This window comes from Ceratosolen solmsi, unplaced genomic scaffold (genome assembly GCF_000503995.2).
Source record: "Ceratosolen solmsi marchali unplaced genomic scaffold, CerSol_1.0 scaffold10, whole genome shotgun sequence".
In the NCBI taxonomy this organism is placed as follows: Eukaryota; Metazoa; Arthropoda; class Insecta; order Hymenoptera; family Agaonidae; genus Ceratosolen; species Ceratosolen solmsi.
The window spans coordinates 23,100,355-23,110,764 of record NW_011948412.1 but is presented as its reverse complement, the minus strand read 5'-3'; the positions used below and the strand labels follow the sequence as shown (position 1 = coordinate 23,110,764).

The following is a 10,410-nucleotide window of genomic DNA, read 5'->3' as shown; positions in this document are numbered from 1 at the left end:
TTAATTTTCATAAATATATCTTATAAATTAATTTGAAAAAATAAATGTAAAGATTTACATTTTTACATTGTAATTATTTTCATTATTTGCATAGTATTTACTATGTATTGTTCTTTATATAAGTATTATTTACCTATAATATTTATGTGTTATAATTTATATATGTTATTTAAATTAGAAAGTTAGACAATAAATATTTTTTATTAAATTACCAATCTTAATATGACACAATATACTTAAAAAATATTGCCTTTAAATATTTTATTATATATATATTTGAATTGGTTAAGTTTAAAATACTTATTTATGATTCATTTTTTATTATAAATAAATGAATACAACTTTATCTCTAATTTTTACGAGTGTTTTTCATATAATTCATCATATAAATAATTATGAATTAATAATTGTATAATTGGCACGAATAATATCGAACTTATATTTATTATAAACTATATTTAATTGCAAAGTAAATTTCGAGATGATATTTATATACCAGAATATTAATTAAACAGTTTTTTGTAATAAAAAAAAGTATGACAGTGGTGGGATTCGAACCCACGCCCTTTCGGACTGGTGCCTAAAACCAGCGCCTTAGACCGCTCGGCCACACTGCCTCAGAAAAATGGATTATTAGTATGTACACAGTAGTCTGTCGATTGATTATGTAATCGGTCATTTTGTCGAATAAGCCAACGATTATATTTATTTTGCGGTTTTTTCTTCAGAACTTTTTTAAAGATTAGATTTGATAAGAAGATTTTGTTATAAAAAATGATTCACATGAATTATTAATTAATGAAATTTTTAAAATGTTGATATTGATCTAGTTTAATAAAATTTTCTTTTCATTAATTTAATAATTGCTTATTTGTATACATATTCAATATTTTTTTATAAGACGTATTATTTATATATATTTCATAAATTATACTTATATAGACTTAGAATACTTAATAAGCGAATTAATAATTTTGCTATTATCACTTAAATTACACATTAAAAAATAGTTTAAATAATAATATGTAAAAGGTGCAAAAAATGTGTATATTGAAAATTTTATAATTTATTTTTCACAATATAATAGACATAAATATACAAGAAATATTTTAATTTAGTATATGAACCATGTTTCATCAATCCTTAAAAATATCATGTTATTGCAAATAGAATAGTAAGTAATTAAGTCACATTACCATTAGATTTAATAAATGTTTACATCCCTCTTATAAATTTGAATTTGCAATTATACGTAATTATACATTACGCAATTATACATATTTGTAATTATATATTAAGAAGAATATACTTTTTATTATTTTTATTATTTTTATTCATAAAAAATAGGGCGTTTGTTTAATTCTTTTGGGAATATACAATAATATGTCTTTGTAAATTTTTTATATTCATAATTTTAAACGGTCTTTTATGATGATTTCCAATCTTTTACTGACATTTTTATCTCCTGAAATATAAATAAAGTAAGATTATTTTTATAATTACAACGCACAAATTTCGAAACTTTACAAGTAAATTGAAACCCATATATATATATATATATATATATATATATATATATATACTTTTATTATTATTATTATACTCTAAAGACAAATTTAATGTTATATTATTATTTGTTGACTTTAAAAATTATCAACTGCACTCTTAGAAATCGACGAACATTAAGTAACGAGAATTATATAGATTTGTTGAAAATTGAAATTTGAGTGTATTTAAATGGGATTGTAGCGAACGATGAATAAAACTAGATACAAGTTGAGTATAAGTAGAAAAAAATTGTGAAATTATTTTCATTAGACTTATTATCGATCGAAAAGAATAAAAATGTGTAAAAAATAAATTTTCGAGATCTAAAATTGGATCTAAAATTGCTGCTAAAAATTAAAAAGCGAGCGACAGATTTGTTAGCATCCATGTCGGTAACACGTAGTGAGATTCAAGGTCAGTGTCGTCGTCATTGGTTGGTCTGGAAACTAACGAAGTATCGAAGAGGGGATTGGCTTAGGAGGGAGTTGGCCATGCTTTAAAAAGCGGGGCGGTCGTTGACTACAGAGAATTTTTGTTGCGTGCACATTGTTGTCTAAGCACGGATGCTCCCTTATGACCATTGTGAAAAATGAGGGGCAGGAAGAATCGTTGTGTTTGAATTATTTCGAGACAAAATAACAAAAGGAAAGGAAATATTCTTCATTTATTTTAAATGCTTTTAATAGATTTTATATGTGTTTTGATGCCATAATGTATGTCGATTTATGTGGACAATTAGATTTTTTTAATTTTTGTTAGATGCGGTTATTTATGTTTGCATGTATGTGATCAAAGCCTGAAACTTGAGAGAAGGAATAATTTGAGCTTGACTAATAATTAAATTTTTTGTTAAATGATTACGTCAAAATATCTTTCGGGTATAATACAAAGGTAAATAATACATAAACTATGTAAGCATTTTATTATCCATACAAATATTTTATTTGTATAGAATCATAATTTACTTTTTAATAAGGCCAACTTTAATTTTCAAAATAATCAGGTCATTTCCAATAAAATATGACTTTAAATAAGCTACTTCTGTTGCACACTTTCATAATACGATAAAAAGGTATCTTTACTAATTATAATTTGTCTTTATAAAACAAGGTTGGTCTATCGTTTATTGAATTAAAGTAACGTAAGTGTATTTTTAGCGAATATTTTCGCGTAAACCCAACCAAAATTCACGGGGTAGCAACTGCGAAAGAGAGGTAATAGAAGTTTTACTTATGCTTCGACCTCACGCAATAACATTGTACTCGCAATGCTAACCGTACGAACATGCAACTTTAACTCTGAAGAACTGGTATCGATTAGCTTGTGTATATTATAATCCGATTACTATAGTCAGTTCCGTCGGTATTTTGTATCATAATGATAGTGTGGATAATCCTTGGTAATATTAAGCGATGATTAAGTAATCACAAAGGAGAATTTCTATTACCCTGCTAAAAATATATATTTTACAATTGTCTTCCGAATCATCTAAGCATATATATAGACATAAGTATAAGAAATCAGTAGTACAGCGAATGATTTAATATAATAGTATTAAATATATTAATTAATAATGTTCTTCTATTGCAAGATCATTATTGTAATGAATTATCTATTACAGTCTATTACCTTTCTATTACAATTTACTAATGTTTTAAATAAAATTAATATAATTCGAGATAACTGACGAGTGACAAAGTGTTTCATTAAAAAGTTCAATTTTAAGCTTTAAAATAATATAAAATAATTAATAGTATATTAAAAACAAATTTGTAATTTTTTAATTAAAACATTTATTTCAAAATTTAAGTTTTCAAGTAGCGATTAATTATTAATAAAGAAACTCGAAAATTATTAATTAAAATTGAAAACTTCTATATTAAAATAATTAGTTATTAAAAAATACGAATCTTAATTTTTTTCAAGCAATAGATCTACATAGACGTGACCTTGAATTAATGTAGATATGATTTTCTAGGATATTCATGTCCCATTATGCTAAAGATTTATTTATAAAAGTGAATTAAAGATGAATGAGTAGTCGGAAAAATGTATATAATTTATATACTTTAATTAGTAAATAAAAATATAAATAAAATTCGGGAAAACGAATGTAGTAATGTAATCTTCGCGATTTTATATTACACGATTAGGTCTCATTGGCTAGTTGCCAACAGCATTAAAACTTTAAAATCTTTGTTCATGCATACAAGAGTTCGTCATAATTGCTAAGGAACATGTGTACTTAAAATTTGTTTTCAAATTTAGAAATTGTACCGCTTATATTGAATTTGCTATTACGGCTTTGCCTTTTCTTTTTTTTTTCTTTTGCTTCGACCACTTAATTCCTGTCGTTGGCGCTTTTTCTATGAATTATAAGACGCAGGAATCATTGATTGACAAATGCGGAGGTTTGAAAATTGAATTTATTTGTAATAATTAATTATTAAATCATTGAATTCAAATGAAGTAACAAAAAAAATTTTCAATCATTCTTAACTTAAGTATATATAGTATTCTCAGTTTAAGTATTATAATTCTTAATTTTTAATTGTATTTACTATTAAAGAAAATAATATTTTTCTTATAACTTTTTATTTCTTAAAATTTACTAATTTAATTTTAATTTGTTTTAATTGCTTTGGAAACAGGTAAGGAAACGAATCGTAATACAGCAAATTTTATTCATTCATACTCATCATCATTTTCCTATTTATTTTTTTTAAGTGGTCCGTTTATTTTGTCCTGACAATTCTTTCAAGCGAAAGCCCATCTGGTAAAAAGAGGAGTGTCGTAGCTTTTACAGTGCACTCCTTCTCATCATTGACGATATATTTTCATTTCCTACTTTTTACATCCCTATCCAGCTTGTGATTCCTTAATTTTTCGATTTTCCACATAGTAATTCGTATACCGTTTATAAAAGCACTTTTCTTCACAAAACGGTGTACATTCAAGTTTTCATGTCACCAGGAATCTACTATACCCATATTGTGCTATCCATATTATGGAAATTGACGTTTCATTAGAGATGGCACAAATACGTATAAAGAAATTCGAAGACTCACTGTATGTGGATGAATAGACAATCTTTACTACAATAATATACTTGGTATGTAATAAAGAAAGCGGATTGGAATATTGGATAAATATTGAAATCTTCAACTGCAGTTCTTTTCATTGTTAATACCACTGATCTGTCCTCCCAGGATGCATAAAATACATTTTGTGCAATGTTATATCTACACTTCCATTATGTTATAAGTTTTTGAATAATTAAAAAATAAGATATACATGCTGGTGCTGCTTAGAGCACATCCAATACTTATAGAAAAATGTATAATATATAGTAACAAATTTGTTAAGGTTTATATTTTAATGATGCAATTATTTTGTAACTATTCTCTTACAATAGTAAGTCAAGGTATTTATAAATTCAGAATGAAATAAACTAATAAATTATTACAAATTCCCATTAAAATTGTTTTTAACATTATACATTCAAATCTAGCATGCTTATGCTTATGCATAATAATTTAACTATGCATAATAACACTATAATTTATGCATAAGCATAAGCAATTGTAAAAATTAGAAAGAAAACGAATTGTTTAAAACTTGAAAATTAATCATGGTGTTAAATTATTATTTCTTTTCTTAGAAATTGTTAGATCTTGCTTTTATGTAAATATTCATTGTAATGTACAAATCTCTAGAAATTAGAAATCTGGTATATTAATGCTATATAGATGAGAACTATTTGCTCTTGTTCACTGACTGATAACTGACCCTTTCTTATGCTATTTTATACAAAACATTTTGCACTTTTTATAAAAATAACGTACTAATATATTCATATTGAATGTAAATAAACAAATTAGGTATATTATGTACATATAAGTTGTGCTAGATTAATAAATTTAATTTAAGTAATTAAAAATCATATTTTAAAACTTAAATATAGTGATGTCTCACTTCTGAAAAGTACTTACAGACGTAATAACCGTAACTTTTTCAGGCCCAGGAGGAGATACTCGGACTAAGAGTGAGAAGAAAGTTTTATTAAAGTCACGGGTCCCCTAGAAAAATACTCCCCTGTGATATCAAGTTTTCGCACCCATGTATATATATATAGTTTTTGTGCTTTTCTCCTTCCGCGAAAACTTTCACGTCGTCATTTTCTTTACCTTTTATGTCATGAGAAAATAGTTATAAGCGTCCTCTTCATAATCAACAGCAGCTGGCACTGATAAATCTTTTTTGTCCCTCCTACTGCCATCCAATTATATCAAATTTTTTACACTGAAAACTGTATTATTATGCACTTCTTTATATTTAATCGACGATTATTCAATGTTTCTTATAAACGTTATTCATTAAAAAATAATTGAGTTCAATAATTTTTTAATTAGTAAATACGTATCGCAACATTTAAAAAGTTGCATACGCTAAAAATTAAAAAAGCCTTTTAAATTTATTTGAATTTTTACACATATTATCTAAACATTCTAATATACAATATAAATAAAATATAAGCTTTGTTGGAAAATAATATTTGCTAATATTTATACGCCATTTTATGTTAATTTCATATAATAAAATAATTATTACTTGAAAGAAAGTACCGAAAAACCATATTCATTATAATTACATTTTATTTAAGAGTTGTGATCATTTTCTAAATATCCTTAGGTTACATGTAATTGATTTATGTAGTAATTAATTGTAATGATAAATCATAAATTAATTAATTAATAGTAATTAATTTCAGTGTTTCACAGATTACTTTTTTATGATACACACAAGATTTATAATTCTCATTCATCAAAATCTTTATGATTTTACTAAGTAATGAATACTAATTTTTAAATAAATTATTATAAATTGCAATTTAATTTTGAAATAAAGAAGTTTTGAAATTAGGCAAACATTTATTTTTAAATATTATTTAAACTACCATTTCATATTATGCAAACAGTTATAAAAAAATAGTTGTCTGAGAAATAAACATTTTTTGGGTTAATTACTATCCTACTGTTTTACAATGAGAACTAATACTTAATTATTAACGAATCTGATTGATCCCGAGTTTTATTGTAGTTTTTTTTAAATACGAAGAGTTCCATGCTCGATGACGTAAGTATCATAATCAAGTGTTTTAAAGATCGTTCGGTTGTTCACCCATGGCTAAGAAAACGTTGATATAGTATGGGCGCCATTGTCACAATTCGCAAGCGCCGGAAGTCGAGGCTCTCCTTGTACCATTAGTGGCGCAAGGCCCGATAGATCAAGAGGCTCGCGCGGAAAAAACCGGCGCCCCTGATGTTGCCTGTATTTTTTTTTACGTTCCCGTTGGGCCGACCCTTCGCGTTGTCATGACAACGGCCGAGCCTAGGGTGGATGTGTCAGAATATGCAAATCCCAAGCTTTCGAGGATGTAGCGCTAATGCGATCACCTGAATCGTCGCGCGCGAATTATTACCGTGAGTGACAGTATTATCGGTGTTACGATTTCTTTGTTCTGATCGGTCGTCAATAGTAGCGAATGTTCTTTGAACGAACAATACGAAGAATAGTACTTTTTATGGTTTAGGTCTGACTTATATTTTGATATTTGAACATTCGTAAAGAAATATTTGAATAGCCTCAAAATATATTTTAAAAATCAGATTATTTAAAAACAAATCGAAAATTTGACCTTTTCTTGTTCATATATTGTTCATTTGTATATCATTATGCCAAAGCGGTATGTAATTTTAACAATTATATAATATGTGTATGTTGTTCCAAACTTGTTCATTTGCTGGGAATTATGCAGATGAATTAGATCAGTTGCGAAATAAATCGGCCATTCACACGGAAGTGTGAACCATGATTAGTTGAATAACTTGAATACCAAATCGTCGATACAAAATGAATGAGTTCCCCAAACCAATGAACTGCATAATCTTTCCATTCTTAAATCAATAAATAAAAACCTTTCGAAGGTAAACTCTAGTGGTATTTTATATTATTTTATATTTAACTGGTTAGTACTTATTTAATCAGTGTTGCTATATGTAGACAAGTATTATATTATAATATATACTCATTGATATAATTTTTATTATTTCAATATAATAAATCAGAGTTGAAAAAAATAATTGAGCCATGTGGTTTTATTACAGTGAACAACAATATATTGAAAATTGATAAAATTAATTTATTCACAAAAATATATAAATAGCAAATATATTACGCCCAATAAAATCTTTTTGATTTGTTGCTACCAACGCATATATATAAATATTTGTATGTCTATTATGGAAATAGTGATATTTCTAACACAAAATTAATTACTTAATTATTATCTTTTTTATTATATTTAGTATTTTACCTAGTTTATTTCATGTTTAATTATACTAGTGCTATATAAATTATTTTGTAAAATATCAGTAACCAAAATCGATAATGAGTTAGACAGATACAAATTTAACTACATTTTAATAAAAAATTTAAGCCTATGATTTCATTAGAATAGTATATAAACATAAATATCACTTATTCTAATATAAATAATACATATTTATTTGAGCATATTATTTGAATTTTATATAATAGGAAAGTTAACACAATTTCAATGATAATACAAAATTGTATTTGTATTATTTATCTACGCTTAAATATACGCTTTACGATTAATAACAACTTTAAACTGTATTTTGAATAAAATAAATATTATTGATAAGATACCATAAAGATATAATATATCTTATTCTATTATTTATTAAATGTTTATTTCCAGATTCATTTGTCTTTAAATAAGATTTTAATAATTTTAAAATGAAACTGATTTTAATATATTTAAAGAGTACCTATTCAAGTTTTCTTTTTAATATTACAAATTCTAACTAGAAGATTTGAAAATAAACTTGCAAGAATATTTAGTTTTTGTTGCTAGTTATACATAATAAAGTTATATGTTATTGATGTTATATGTAATAATACGTAATATGTTATATATAATAAAGTTACAGCAGAAATATAAATTTAATTATATTTATATTTTTACTAAAAACAATGTGTACAATTTTTTGTAAATCTTTCAATATTATATAATAATTACATTTTTTAATAACATTTGTTGATCTAATACGAAATTAAAATGTTCTAATTATTATAATTATGAATATAAAAAATGTTTATTTTTAATAAAAATAAGTTTTTAAAAGTATATTAATGTATTTTTTATAAATTTAGTTACTACTGTAAATATATAATATTGAAAAATTTATAAAATTAAATAACAAAGTAGATGAGTTAATCTGTTAAAGTAGAAGATTTAAAATACTAGATTATCTTCCTCAAATTTTAAAACCATTCTAATGTTTGCAAATAATTATTCATGCGGTAATAAATTTTAAACATAATATTTTATACATTTTACAATATTAAACATAATATTTTAGAAATTAAATAATAATAATCCAATTAATATTGGATATTGAAATTTAAAATATATTTGTTTCTGTAAAATGACAGTTCTTTAAAAAAATAAAATTATTATAAAATTAATAATTAAATCATCATATTATCAATTAAAAATTTGTTTATTAATTATATTACAAATAATTAAAAAATTACCTTATTTGATTATTATTTTAAATTTAGTTAGTAAAATTTATATTCAATTTCCAAAGTTGTATAAAGTAAATTATATAAAGTGTATTAAGTAAGCTATACAAAGTATAAAGTCTATATAAGTATAAAGTCTCGAATAAAAAATAAATAAATAAAATTGATTAGCTGTAACTTTTTTGTACGTATGAATGAATATTGATTAAATATGTGAATTCTATAATTAATGTAAATTCAACCTTAAATGATTCTTAATAATTTATTTAAAATTTATTTATTTATTTTTATTTAAAATTAATATTATTTATTAATTAATATTACAATTAATATATATTAATATATAATTATGTATACAAATTTATTATTTACATTAAAATCTGTAAATAGAATTTTGTTTTAATTAACTTATTTATATATATATATATTTAAAAATGAAATTATAATATAAATAACATATACAAAATATGTAAGTAAAATAAAAATATAAATATCATAGACTATTGATGTCTACATTAATGTCTGTTAACTTTTTCAATATTCTATGCAAGTAATAAATTAAAATTTTATTTCGTATTATTTAATATAATAATTATTTATATTAATAATATAACTAATACTGTAGATTATATTTAAGTATTTGATGAGGTATTGAAGTTCGATTGAAATGCGTCAACATGTGCATTGACAATAAATATACATTTCAAAGCCATAGCTCTCGCACAATCGAGCCGCATAACTTTGTAGCTTGAGTTCGTGCGCTTTTTACGATTGGTATAGGCACGCACGGTGGAATACGAGTGGCGCCACGTTGGATAACATAGCCATGAACCCGGAAGTCTGGGAAGGAAGCAACTGACCGACACGCGCATGCGTCCGACATGCCGGAAGTGCAATCGATCCAGTGCATGCGAATCACGCTGTCGCTCATCGATCAGACAACAAGCATAATAGCTATGACTCGAATATAAAATCGTAAAAATGTATGCGTGGACGATTGGATCATTATACGATCGAATCAATAGTAGACGTGAATTTTCTATTTAGCTCAATCCAATCGCAAATCTTTCGATCATTTTACATTGAATCTTAATTACTTTAAAAATAGCCTTCCCTTCATTTTTTATTCATTACTGATAATGCTTTAATATATATCTTTTAATATTTTAATATTTTTATATATATTAATATATATCAATACTTATTTTGAGTAGTAAGTGTGATTATCTTGTGCTTGAAGATTGAAAG

The 10,410-nt window shown here is 24.5% G+C and overlaps 1 non-coding gene across 1 annotated transcript; it reads right to left on the bottom strand.

Annotated features, from left to right (window-relative positions):
* Window positions 1–537: 537 nt before the first annotated feature.
* On the bottom strand, window positions 538–617 carry TRNAL-UAG (transfer RNA leucine (anticodon UAG)). The gene has a single exon. It is a non-coding gene; the product is annotated as a tRNA-Leu (tRNA).
* Between the last annotated feature and the right edge of the window lie 9,793 nt (window positions 618–10,410).